Source organism: Rhinolophus hipposideros (genome assembly GCF_964194185.1).
Source record: "Rhinolophus hipposideros genome assembly, chromosome: 6".
Classification (NCBI taxonomy): domain Eukaryota; kingdom Metazoa; phylum Chordata; class Mammalia; order Chiroptera; family Rhinolophidae; genus Rhinolophus; species Rhinolophus hipposideros.
This window is the reverse complement of record NC_138052.1, coordinates 19,638,917-19,653,432: the sequence shown is the minus strand read 5'-3', so window position 1 is coordinate 19,653,432 and position 14,516 is coordinate 19,638,917. Positions and strand designations below refer to the sequence as shown.

The following is a 14,516-nucleotide window of genomic DNA, read 5'->3' as shown; positions in this document are numbered from 1 at the left end:
CTTTTAACACTTAAGTAGGTGAATAATTCTCTTTCTTCTCCTTCTTCTTCTTCTTCTTCTTCTTCTTCTTCTTCTTCTTCTTCTTCTTCTTCTCCTTCTCCTTCTCCTTCTCCTTCTCCTTCTCCTTCTCCTTCTCCTTCTCCTTCTCCTTCTCCTCCTCCTCCTCCTCCTCCTCCTCCTCCTCCTCCTCCTCCTCCTCCTCCTCCTCCTCCTCCTCGTTCTCCCCTCTCCCCTCTCCCCTTTCCCCTCTCCTTCTCACTCTCCCCCTCTCTTTCCCCCTCCCCCCCTCCTCCTTCTTCTTCTCCTTCTTCTTTTGGAGAATTTCGCAAAGACTCTGAGGATTTTATTTTTCCATGACAAAAGAAAGGAGCAGTGTCCTCCTATGAGAGCAGACCAGTAGTTTACGTAGATCCTCTGCATAGCTCAGTTCCTGGTGCATGAAGTGAGCTGTCGTTGTCTCCTATCTTAGAAAGGCATTTCAGAGGGATAAAAGCAATAACTATCTGTATTACTTAATAGCCTAGGAAGGGAGGAAACAAATGTAAAAAACTACAATCTGATAATAATAGCAGAAGCCAAATTGTTCATTCCAGAATGTATGAAAAGGAGAGATTCTATGGAATGTAGATGCAGAAAACATGTTACTTCTAACAGAAAAAGTGAATTGTGGATACGCTCAAAGTCAGAGAAGTGACCAACTGAGAGCAATTGTCTGCAGTCCTGTTGTCACCAGGGGGACGCAAACCAGAGAACGTGGACAAAGCCCGTGCTACAGCTCCTGGCATTCTCAGGCCTGCTGGGGCTATGGTTCAATAGCTTTTAGGGGATGGGGAGAACCAGAGACCACCACCATCACGTATAAGAAGGCTACCATGGCAACAACATGATTATCAAAAATCAGCTAGAGTTTGGGATACACACCGTTTGAAGTCCAGTCTATGCTTGCTTTCTTGTGAAGAGCTTGAGACAGGTGCAGAGACATCTTTAACATATGTAGATAACTCTCCTTTTGAAAGGCAGAGAAGAGCCTCTTCATTAACTCTTTCTACTCTTAATTTTCATATCAGTTCACCATTTAAACTAGAAAAGGTGCTGCAAGCTATCTCAGCTAGCTCCTAATTGGGACACAGCACCAATTTACACAACAATTGAAAGAGTGACTATATTCTCCTAGTTCTTCCACTGGGCATGCTCAGTATGCTTCTTTGGAATAAAAAGATGTGATCTTTGTTTGAGAAAAGCGTGTAAACAGGGCCAGGTTTTGTTAGTCTCTGTTCCAGAAAATCGGAGGCTTACTCCTTGGCTCTTGTATAGTTCAGTGACTGGCTTTCCCACATGCTTGTACGGTCTTAACCTGGCAACATCTGCTTCAGGTTTGTCATCCTCCTGCTGGATTAATGGTTCACCAGTGATGTTATCAATCCCATGAACATGAGGTGGATTAAACTCCAGGTTATACAACCCCCCCACTAGGAGGGTGGATCCAATGTCGGCTGAGCGTTTCAAATGGAGCGTTCAGAGTGATCACCATATCCAGGTCACAGATTCTGTCCAAAGCTTCCGGCTGAACTAATGTCCTAGGAAAACCATCTCGTAGCCCGTGCTGATCAAACCTATTCTCCAGCTCCAACACCATTAGGCATGTGATTACGTGGTCTCGAACCAAAAGATCTTTCTCTATGTACTGCTTTACCAACTTCAGCGTTGGCCTTGATGTTCTCCCGCAAGAAATAGCCACTAGGGAGAAGCTGGACACCAAAGTTCTGGGCGATTCTCCGGCACAGGGTGCCCGAGCTCGGCGGCCCGAGGACGAGCGTGCTCAGGGCTTTGGAAGCAGCTGATTTCACGAGGAATGGGGAAGCCACACCAGCAACTTGGGCAGTGGCCTAGGAGAAGCCCCAGGAACTTGGTTTCTTCTGCCCCTGCCTCCAACAACTTCTGCTCGACACCTACTTGCCTAGGGACTCACTTGCATTTTTTTTCAATTACTAAGTTAAGCATACATTATTAAGTTGTTTGAGCCTAATTACTTCATAAACAGAAAGGTTAGGTATTGCTTGTGGCCTGCTGACCACTATGAAATAATTACCCAGACTAAGAGTCCTGTAAACCAAGGAAGTCTGGGAATCTCTGAATCACACACTTGTTGTTTGACACTGGCAAACTGTTTTAATTTGTTGATTTTTCTTTGAGAATAATCAAGAAAGACCAAGTGACACTCTAGGAAAGTTTCATTGGTGTGTGTGTGTGTGTGTGTGTGTGTGTGTGTATGATTCCCAGACTATGGCTAAATATTCTCAGGACTCCACTCTACCTACCAATGAATGGAGGCAGAGTTTGAGGCAGTCTCCTCAGTGAGATATCTGACTTGCTTATTCTGCTTTCCACAGTTCCCACTTCTGCAGTGAGAGTGACAGGCTGCTCCATGGTTGACATGGGATAGAAGCCAGTTCCTAGGGAGACGCCTAGTGATTTGGCCCAGTCCTAAGGAGGCATAAATGAAAAACCATTTCATTCTGCTTGATGAAGGAATTAATACATCTTAATTTGGGCTGATTGTTTTTGGACCAACCCAAGAATGTGAAAATTATTCTCACCTTGGTTCTCACTCCATAGAATGTGAAATTTATCTTTAATCTCTGGGACAGCAATGCTGAGCCAATTAGCAGTCACCTTTCCCTCTACCCCAACATAATGTCTTCACTCTTCAATGTGTAGCTCATATTCCATTTTTTCCCCCTGAGTCCTTCCTTAATCCTTCAAATGAAATTTGTCAAGCCTTCCTGTATATCCATTATATCAGTGTTCCCTATAGTTGGTATGTGCTTCCCCTAGTTTGTAAATTCATTAAAAATAGGAATATACTCAAGAAATCTTTGTCAAATCGTCCTAATGTGCCTCGTAATCTTAACCATAGCCACAAATAGAATATTTTTTCTTCTCTTTTGGAAAACAAACATCATTAATAAATTATGATTGTTGTCCATCGCAGGGCTACTTAACCTTACGGTATTCATATAAAATGATAATTATTCTATAACATATCTGGATAAATGAATGAGGCCATTACTGAGTGAGAGGGGTAAGACTCTGGTTACCCCCAAGGGAGGAAATTTGATATCTCAGCACACCTATAACCCACTGATTGGACACAAGTACACTCCAGTATATTGATTTGTAATCTGGGTTTATGGTAATCTAATTACAATCATAGCTTTGTATCTATTTCTCAGAAGACAACTTATAGTATTATAGCAAATTTAATATATAAAAGTTACAAAATTCCCATAAAAATTTTGTTTCAAAATCCTTGAGCTTGCCATTTAATGTTATTGGAGACCTGTGCAGAACTTGATAATAAATCCATCTCTCCTTGGGTCTTCTGCCCACAAAGGAATGTTCTGAGGTGGAGTCATTAAATACTAGTCTTTTGAGATTTCATTATAGTAATCATTTCTCAGTCATAGAGTGTTCACTGGACTAAGACCTATAGTACCGGCTGGGCAAGAAACACGGATGGATCGGACTAAGATGGATCAGACTAAGGATTGTAGAAAGTCATGAGATGTGGTGACCTGGATCACATCAAGTCACTCCACTGGTTAAAGCCCTCCTGTGGCTGCCCATACATTTAGAGTAAAATCCAAATTCCTCCCCATGCTTTCCATGGTTGTACGATGAATACTCCTTATTTCTTTAACCTCATCCAATCAGTCTACAAATATTTATTGAGTATCTACCATATTCCAAACATTTGGGATACATATATGAACAGAATTAAGATCTTGCCCTCATGGTGTTAACATCTTAATACAAGGAAAAAATAGACAAAAAGCTATAAAATAAATATATATATAGTAAATAGAATTTTAGAGGTAATACAGCCATTAGAAAATAAAAAGTTAGGGACATTAAAAGGGATTGAGAGTACCAGCAGGAACTGGTCAGCAACGTTTTTCCATAAAAGGCCACATAATATTTTAGGCTTTGCAGGCCAAGTGTCTCTGCTGCAACTGCTCAACCTTGCCCTTATAGCACAAAGGAAGTCATAGGCAGTGTGTTAATGAGTGGATGTGGCTGTGTTCCAATAAACTTTATAAAAACCAGCAGTTGGCTGATTTAACCAACAGGCTATAATTTGAAGATTCTTGGGTTACAGTATTAAATCCTCACTGGGAAATGCTTCATTGAGAAGGCAGAATTTGAACAGTTACTTTCTGTCCCATTGTCCTGTATAGTATCAATCATAACATTTATGACCATGTTAATGTGTTTTATATGCGTGTTTGTCGGCAAGCTTTTTTTCTATGTCTCCCTCCCTATGAGTATGTTAGTGCCATGAGGAAAGTGAGCTGGTCTCTTTTTGTTCATCATCTAAAGTAGTGTCTAGCACATAATAGATATTCAATAAATATTTGTTAAGTGAATGAGTGGAAAGTGAATGTTATTTTTAAAGAGTGCAGCCAATATTCAGTTTTAGCAAATTATTATCGTAAAAGATTGAGGTATATTTTTTACCAGATTTTCTATGTTTCAGGAGAAGCTAGAAATACAAATTCCTGTGTAAAAATCTCTCAATTTTATATTACTGCAACTAATTTAAAAATATAAAAATCTTTGCATGTCAAACTAAATATTTCTGTAAGCTGGTTATCTGTAACTTCTGCTGTGTACATTCATGGGGTAAAACAGTTGGTGTTTTTATTTGAGTCTCTTTTCTACAGTGTGAAAGGTGAGTTATTAAGGTCAATGGTTAGCAGCAATATTAGGTCACTCTCACCTTTTAGGACTTCCTACCCATGTTCTCTGACTAGAAGAACTATACATGTTGAAATTGTATTACTATAGGAGCAATATGCTCTCCTAAGAGTTCACAGCCTTCATGTGTAAATTTTGGAATCTCTATCAGCCTATGGAATATTCTTTTTCACTTACATCTCTTTACTTGGCTTTGCTCTGGAGGGGTGAAGTTCCCAAATGTTTGGATCTTTGTGGTATAATTTTCAAGTAGAGTACAAGTCAGAGGGGATCATATTTCATTGCTTCAAAACTATAGCTCCTAGCACTGTGCCTCACCCATGGTAGATGTTTAATAAATATGTATTATTTGAATAAATGAAATCTATATTAATTATTACATTTGAAAAATAAGTATAACGAATAAAAATGTTTCAACTAATTATTTCAGAAATTACCGTACTCAGCCATGGATGTTGAAAACCTAATATATAAACACAAATTAAATACCTGGATAATTGTTGAATCTACAATCAATTAAACACTTGAATGAGCTAAGGGCCACAATTGGATATGCTGTGTAATACTAATTGTAGGTAATATTTATTGCACTTTTGATATGTGATGAATATTAATTACTTTTAATTTATTATTATTATTTAGAATAATATTTGTTAACACCATGATTTGTTAAAATATTTGTTAATATCATGATTATACAAAAATCATATGATCTACACAGTTTCAAAAACTGGCAGGAGTTTACTACGAACTTACTCTCAGATATACTTAGTGTTATTAGTTTATTTCTCAGTATTTAGAACTACCTCTTTCAGATCACTTTCAAGAAAATAGAAAAGAAAAATGCATGATACTCTAACCTATGAGATAAAAGGCAAGGGATTGAATACTGAGATTTTGTTTATGATGCTTTGCTTTGGGGGTCAGATTTGGAAAGGGCATGGGTGATCTATTTTGGTATTACTTTAAAGGTACAAATTATCACAGATAGTTAAAAATATATAGGTAACACTGAGGATTTATTTTGTAACAGCACATTCTCAATCTTCTGCCTTAATAAACTGTAACCAGAGCTATCAGTACATACTGATAATTTTAGTTTCTCCTACATTTTTTTTCTTTTCTTCATTGAGGTATAATTAACAAATAACATTAGTTTCAGGTGTGCAACATAACAATTTGCTATATGCATATGTTGTGAAATATTCAACATAATAAGTCTAGTTAGTAACCATCACTGCACAATTACAACTGTTAAGATCTCTCGTAGCAACTTTCCAATATGTAGTACAGTAGTATGAACTGTAGTCACCATGTTATGTAATACATCCCCAGGACTTAGTTCAGGAAGTGTATAACTTTTGACCACCTTCATCCTTTTGCTCATCCCACTCCCTGCCTCTGGCCACCACCAGGCTGTTCTCTGTATCTATGAGTTTGGATTTTTGTTTATGTTTCACATATAAGTGAGATCTGTCTGATTTATTTAACAGCATAATGGCCTCAAGGTCCATTGGTCTTCCTCTGTCTGATTTATGTAACTTAGCATAATAACCTCAAGTTCTATCTATGTTGTTCCAAATGGCAGGATTTCTTTCTTTGTTATTACTAAATAATATTATATTTTATACACACACACACGCGCATACCTCAAAGATATTGCAGTTCAGTTTCAGACCAAACATCACAGTGAAATAGTAACATAAATTTATGGTTTCCCAGTGTGCATAAAAAGTATCTTTACACCATACTATAGTCTATGAAGTGTGCAATAGCATTATATCAAAAAATGTGTATATCTTCATTAAAAATAACTTATGGCTAAAAAATGCTACCCATCATCTGAGCCTGTTGTCAAAATGACACTGACAGACTTGCTGAACCAAGGGTTGCTACAAACCTTCAGTGTGTAAAACATGCAGTATCTGCAAAGTGCAATAAAGTGAAGCTCAGTACAACACAGTACGCCTGTGGAGCACATTTGCTTTCTCCATTCATCCATTGAGGGGCACTTAGGCTGTTTCCATGTCTTGGCTATTGTGAATAATGCTGCAGTGAACATGAGGGTACAGATATTTTTTCAAGTTAGTATTTTGATTTCCTTCACATAAATATCTAGAAGTGGAATTTCTGGATCATCCAGAAGTTCTATCCTTAACTTTTTGAGGAACCTCAGTACTACTTTCCATAGTGGCTAGCAGTTCATAAGGGTTCATTCCTACTAGCAGTTCATAAGGGTTCCTTTCCCCACCAGATCCTCACTTGTGTTATTTCATTTTAGTTTAGTTTTTTAAATAATAGCCAGTCTAACCAGTGTGAGGTGATATCTAACTGCGGTTTTGATTTGCATTTTCTGATGCTCAGTGATGTTAATAAGAACCTTTTCGTGTGCCTGTTGACCATCCATATGTCTTTTTTGAAGAAATGTCTATTCAGATCTTCTATCTTTTAATTGGATTGTTTTGGGACATTTTTACCATTTAGTTGTATGAGTTTCTTTTGGATTTTGGATATTTACCACTTATCAATTATAGGAATAGCATATATATATATATTTTTTTTCCCATTTAGTAGGTTTTCTTTTAATTTGATTGCTCATATCCTTTGCTGTGCCGAAGCTTTTTATTTGTTGTAGTCTCACTTGTTAATTTTTGCTTTTGTTGCCTTTGCTTTTGGTGTCAAATCCAGAAAAAAAAAAATCTCCAAGAATGAGATTACCACCTAGGTAGTTTTCTAGGACTTTTATGGCTTCAGGTCTTACATTCAAGTTTTTAATTCATTTTGAGTTAATTTTTGCATGTGGTGTATGCAAGATAGTGGTCTAGTTTTATTCTTTTGAACGTGCCTGTCCAGTTTTCCCAGTTGATCATTTATTGAAGAGATTATCCTTTCCCTATTATATATTTTTGGCTCTTTTGTTGTAAATTAATTAGCCTAGTAAAATTAGCCATATATATATGGATTTATTTCTGGACTTTATATATTGTTCCATTTATCTACGTGTGTGCTTTTATGCTAAATATCATAGTTTTGATTACTATAGCTTTGTCATGTAGTTTAAAATCAGGAAGAGTGTTGACTCCAACTTTGTTCTTTCTTAATATTTCTTTGTCTATTTCGGGTCTTTTGTAGTTCCATACAAATTTTAGGATTTTTTTATTTCTGTGAAATATGCCATTGGGATTTTGATAGGGATTGCCTTGAATCTGTAGATTGCTTTGGGTAGTAAGAACATTTTAACAACATTAATTATGCCAATCCATGATCTTGGAATATCGTTCCATTTATTGTGTCTTAAATTTCTTTCATCAATGTTTTATACTTTTCAGTGTACAGAACTTTAAACTCCATGGTTATATTTATTTCTGGATGTTTTATTCTTTTGAAAGCAAATATAAATTGGATTGTTTACTTAATTGATCTCTTTTTTATTAAAGTATAATTGACAAAATTTTATTAGGTTGATGCAAAAATAATAGCAATTTTTGCAATTATTTTTATCTTTTTAAACCACAATTACTTTTGCACCAACCTAGTATATTTCAGGTTACAACATAGTGATTCAACATTTATGTACCTTATGATATGATCACTGTAAATCTAGTAACCATCTGCTTTGGACAGTTATTACAGTATTATTGTACTCTTTGTAATATACAGTATATCCCCATGACTTATTTATTTTAGAACTGGAAATTCCTTTTTTCCCTTTCATCTTTTAACCCATCCATCTCCCTCCCCCAGCTCTTCTGGCAACCCTCAGTTTTGTACTCTTTGTAATATAGAGTTTGTTCAGTTTGTTCTTTGTATAGATGAGTCTGTTTTGCGTATTTTTTCGATTTTGCATGTAAATGAAATCTTATGATATTTGTCTTTGTCTGAATGATGTCACTTAATACCCTCTAGATCCATCCATATTGTCACAAATGACACCATTTTTTTTAAACTGAGTTATATTCCATTGTACATGTATGTAACACATCGTTTTTTCTTCTTTTTTGTCCATTTATCTATCATAGGGCACCTAGGTGGCTTCCAAGTCTTGGCTATTGTAAATAATGCTGCAATGAACATAAGTGTCCATGTATCTTTTTGAATTAGTGTTTTTGTTTTCTTCAGGTAAATACCCTGAAGTGGAAATGTTGGGTCATGTGGTAGTTCTATTTTAAATTTTTGAGTGGATACAAATACAATTTTCCATAGTGGATGTACCATTTTACAATCCCACCAGTAGTGCATGAGGGTTCCCTTCTTCCATCCACATCCTCACCAACATATGTTTGTAGACTTTTGATTAGTCATCATGACAGGTATGAGCAGATGGTTCACTGTGATTTTAATTTACATTTCCCAGATGATTAGTGATGCTGACTGTTTTTACATATGTCTGTTAGCCTCTCTGTTATTTTTGGAAAAATGTCTATTGAGGTCCTCTATTTTTTTTTTTTTAATTTTATTTTATATTGTTTGTTTTTTTGATGTTGAGTTGTATGAGTTCTCTACATATATTGGATATTAGCCCTTTTTCAGATATGTAATTTGCAAATATCTTTTCCCATTCAGTAGGTTTTCATTTCATTTTGTTGATAGTTTCCTTCACTGTGCGAAAGCCTTTTTATTTTGATGTAGTTTCATTTTATTTATGGTTTTGCTGATGTTGCCCAGGGAGACATCTGATAAAATGTTTCTAAGACCAATGTCAAAGAGCTAACTGCTTGTTTTCTTCTTTTTAATTTAAGTATAATTGGTATACAATATTGTATTAGTTTCAGGTGTATAATATAGTGATTTGACATCGTTGCACTTTACAATGTGATCACTCACTGATTCTAGTACTGATCTATCACTGTGCAAACTTTTCACAATGTTATTGACTATATTCCCCTTCTCTTTCCCCCCACCCTGCACACCCCCTTCTCTCTAGCAACCATCATTTTGGTCTCTCTATATTTTCTTGTGGGGGTTTTATAGTGTGAGGTCTTACATTGAAGTCTAATCCATTTTGAGTTTTTTTGTATATGGTGCAAGAGTTTCATTTTGTGCATGTATCTGTCCAGTTTTCCCAGCACCATTTATTGAAGAAACTGTCATTTCTTCATGTCATCTCCTTGCCTCCTTTCTTGTAGATTAATTGGCCATGTGTGTGAGTACATTTGTGGACTCTCTATTCTGTTCCATTGATATATGTGTCTGTATTCATGTTAGTACTGTACTGTTTTGATTTCTATAACTTTGTAGTATAGTTTGCAATCAGGGAATGTGATACCTAGAACTTTATTCTTATTTTTTAAAATTGCTTTAGCAAATTGGGGTCTTTTGAAGTCCCATATAAATCTAGTTATAGAACTATTTGTTCTAATTCTATGAAAAAATGCATTGGTATTTTAATAGGGATTGCATTGAATCTGTGGATTGCTTTGGGAGTATCGGCATTTTAATGATGTTAATCCTTCAAATACATTGGCACAGTGTATCCTGACATTTATTTGTGTAACCTTCAGTTTCTTTCATCAATGTTGGGTAGTTTTTAGAGTACAGGATTTCACCTCCTTGGTTAAATGTATCCTTAGGTATATTATTATTTTGATGCAAACATAGATGGAATTGTTTTCTTAGTTTCTCTTTCTAATACTGCATTACTGATGTACAGATACACAACAGATTTCTATATATTAATTTTGCATCCTGAAATTTTAGTGAATTAATTTATTAGTTCTAACAGTTTTTTGATGGAGTTTTTGGGGTTTTCCATATTCAGCACCATGCCATCTGCAAATAGTGACAGTTTTACTTCTTCCTTTCCAATTTGAATGCCTTTTACTTCATTTTCTTGTCTGATTGTTATGGCTAGAACTTCTAACACTATGTTGAATAAAAATGGTGAGCATGGGTCTCCTTGTTTTGTTCCTGATATTAGAGGAAAACTTTCACCTTTTTACCATTGAGTATGAAATTAGCTGTGAGCTTGTCATATATAGCCTTTATTATGTTGAGGTATGTTCTTTCTTACTCATGTTATTGAGAGTTTTTATTATAAATGGATGTTGAATTTTTTCAAATGGTTTTTCTGCATTTATTGAGATTATCATGTGATTTTTATTCTTGGTTTTGATAATGTGGTGTATCATATTAATTGACTTGCAAATATCAAACCATCCTTGGATCCCTGGGCTAAATCCCACATGATCATGTACTATCTTGTTGAAAATGTTTGCATCCTTGTTCATCAGTGACCTTGGCCTGTAATTTTTTTTTTTTCTTTTTCATTTTTGTCAAGTTTTTGTCAGTTTTGTTATCGGTGTAATTCTGGCCTCATAGAATGAGTTTGGAAGTGTTATTTTTCTCTTCAATTATTTGGAATAGTTTAAGAAGGATAGGTGTTAATTTTCTTTAAATGTTTCATAGAATTCACCTATAAAGCCATGTGGTCCTAGACTTTTTGTTTGTTGTGAATTTTTTGATTCAATTTCATTACTAGTAATTCATTCAATTTCATTACTAGTAATTTTGCCTCTACAGATTTTGTTTCTTCCTGGTTCAGTTTGGAAGGTTTATGTTTCTAGAAATGTATCCATTTCTTCTAGGTCATCCAATTTGTGCATAATGGTTAGTTGTGTTTTATGATTCTTTGTATTCCTATGTTGTCAGTTGTAACTTTTTTTCCTTTCATTTGTGATTTTATTTATTTGGACCATTTCTCTTTTTTTCTTGATGATTTTGGCTAAAGGTTTATCAAATTTATCTTTCATTGATCATAGTTTCATTGATCCTTTCTATTGTTCTTTTTAGTTTCTACTTTGTTTATTTCTACTCTGATCTTTATCATTTCCTTCCTTCTACACATTTTGAATTTTGTTCTTATTTTTTAATTCCTTTAGTTGTAAAGTTAGATTGTGTATAGGGCATTATTTGCTTCCTGAGGTAGGCCAGTATCACTATGAACTTCCTTCTTAGAACTGCTTTTGCTGTATTCCACAGATTTTGGAAAGTTGTATTTCCATTTTTATTTAAGATTTTACTTTCATATACTTTCCTTTTACTATTTAGCACCTTTTGTTTCAGCTTAAAGAAGTTACTTTAACATTTCTTCTATTGATGCTGAAATCCTTTACCTTGTCTGGAAAACTCTTCATCTCTCCTTGAATTCTGAAGGACAATTTTGCCAGGTGGAGTATTATTGGTTGGCTGGTTTATGTTTCTTCAGCACTTCTTTGAATATATTCTGTCACTCCCTTCTTTCCCACAAAGTTTCTGCTGAGAAATCTGTCTGCAGATAGCCAATGGGAGTTCCCTTGTACATGAGAAGTTGTTTTTCCCTTGCTGCTTTTGAGATTGACTTTAACTTTTGACAATTATATCTTTTGGGTTGGATCTCTTTGGGTTTCTTTTATTTGGAACTCTCTGTACTTCCTGGATCTGCATGTGTTTCCTTCCCCAAGTTAGGGATATTTTAGACATTATTTCTTCACATATGTTTTTCTCTCTATTTTCTCTCTGGGATGCCTAAATGCAAATACTGGTCTATTTGAGGTTGTCCCATTAAGTCTGTTAAGCTATGTTAACTTTTTCTTTCTTTCTTTTTGCTGCTCTGATTGAATGTGTTCTCACCCTGTGTTCAAGTTAGCTGATCCTTTCTTCCATTTCATCTAGTTTTTTTTGTTGAATCCCTCTATTGTACTCTTTAGCTCTCTGACTTCTGTTTGGTACTTTTATAGTTTCTATCTCTTTGTTGAAATTCTCACTTTATTTATGCATTGTTCTCCTAGCCTCAGTAAGCATCTTGACCATTATTTTGAACTCTTTATCAGGTAAATCATTTATCCATGTTTCACTTAGGTTTTTTCTTATGAGGTTTTATTTATTAATTTGGAACATATTCTTTTTTTTTTTTTAATTTTCCTTGACTCTCTGGATAGGTGTCTCTATATTAGATAAAACAGCCACCTCTCCTAGACTTGAAGGAGTGGCATTGTATAGATGAAGTTTTATTTATTTATTCATTCATTGATTGATTCATTGATTCATTCAATGCTGCTCTAGCTCTTGGTTGTCTGCACATATGTTTGTGATTCTTCTTTGTGATTTTCCTAAGAACAGGGCAGCTTATTCTGTACTTACTGGGTCCCAGTAGTATCAAAAGTGTATCAAGATCTGTGTCCCAAAGTAGGTAGGCTCTAAATCATCACCTAGATGGGAAGCCAAATCCTCTGGCAGCAGCTTTTAAAGTATCCAATTAGGCCTCTTTCTGGGGAAAACTTGGAGATGACATTTCTGTCTGCTTCCTCTGCACTGAGTGGTAGCATGATCACCAGTTAAGAATTATTTATTTGTTTGTTACTATTTCCCTGAACCAATGAACATAAGCCTCTCTGTTCACCACAGCCAAGCTATCAAGTGATGTATCTTCTGGGTGTCAGCCACAAAAGTCGGATTGCTATACATGTGTCCAAGCTTTCTTGGGGATACTGGTGACCTGGCATGGGACAGAGGGAGAGCCAGAGATGGTACCCCCCAACCTACCTGGTCTCTAGTAATGATTTCAGTCAGGAATCTAGCTGTGTGTTTAATTGTAAGCCTGCCCCTCAGGCCACAACAAGAAGATAAACTAATAAGCCTCTTTCGTAGAAAAACTGGGTATCTTTCTGTCTGCTGTCTCTGAGCTATGCAGTGGGGGGTAGCCAATGTGAGTCCATTTGAGCCCATTAAGTACTGTTTCTCAGTTTGCGATCGCCTAGTAAGTCTTTTGATGTAAGCTCCTTTGGATTCCAAAGCTAGGGCTTTTTTTTTAGGGGGGGCATCTTTCAGGTTTAGGTCTTAACATGTTGTGTTGCTAGATATGGGGCTTAAGCACTTTTCTTCTCAGGTAATAGCTGAGGATTGTGAATTCCCTCCCCATGAGTTACCATGCTTAGGATTGGGTTTATGGTGAGATCGTGTCTAAGCCTCCTTTGCCCATTTCAATTTTTCTTCATTTATTTCTCATTTTCATGATGTATAAGAGTAGCTCAGCCAGGTTTCAGATTGCTTTCAGTGGGAATTGTTTCATATTTAGCTGTATATTTGGTGTATCTGTGGGAAAAGGTTAGTTCAGATCCTCCTACTTTGCTATGTTGAACTGGCACCCCATTTTACATTTATTGTCTACCTTAAGAAGAAAATAATTTTATTTTCCTTTTGTGGGTCAAACAACTGAGGGAGAGATAGTATATATAATTCTTGTACAGTAAATATCACATAGGTGGTAAAGGACACCATCAGGTTTTGATCTCCAAAGCAGGACCTCTTGAACTATTATCGAAACTATTAAAGCTTTAGTTAAAGTGAACTAATAAAAGGACAACTCTAGGAATTGTTTTCTCATCCATTCTGTTGACAGAAGCTATTGTCTTTTCACTTACTTCTTGCTTTTAAAATCAGGGTGTCATTGGACAAAATCAGTTAATAAGTGTTAAATGGTTAACAGAAGTCATAGTATAAACACAAATGTCCTCTATCTTGCTCATTGTATCATATTTCTAACATTCCCATTTTCTGAGTTCTCTCAGGTCATTTATAAGTATTTACATTATTATAGTAGTTTGTTATACTATCAACTGAGCTTTAAATATTCCTTAAAAACTACTCTGTGTAATTGTGGTTGGCTCTATTTCACAGTATACTTGAGAGTGTTGAGAATGTGGGATATGATTCTTCTTCTCTGGCAGTGATTTCAGCTGTCAACCTCTAAAACAGAGACACATGGGAACTGTTATTAAAAC

General features: G+C 35.7%; 1 pseudogene across 1 annotated transcript; it reads right to left on the bottom strand.

Moving 5' to 3' along the window:
• Positions 1-1,192: 1,192 nt before the first annotated feature.
• On the bottom strand, positions 1,193-2,427 carry LOC308499230 (adenylate kinase 4, mitochondrial-like; annotated as a pseudogene). The gene is made up of 2 exons: positions 2,319-2,427; positions 1,193-1,837 (listed from the first exon to the last, which is right to left on the bottom strand). The product of its transcript is annotated as an adenylate kinase 4, mitochondrial-like (transcript).
• Between the last annotated feature and the right edge of the window lie 12,089 nt (positions 2,428-14,516).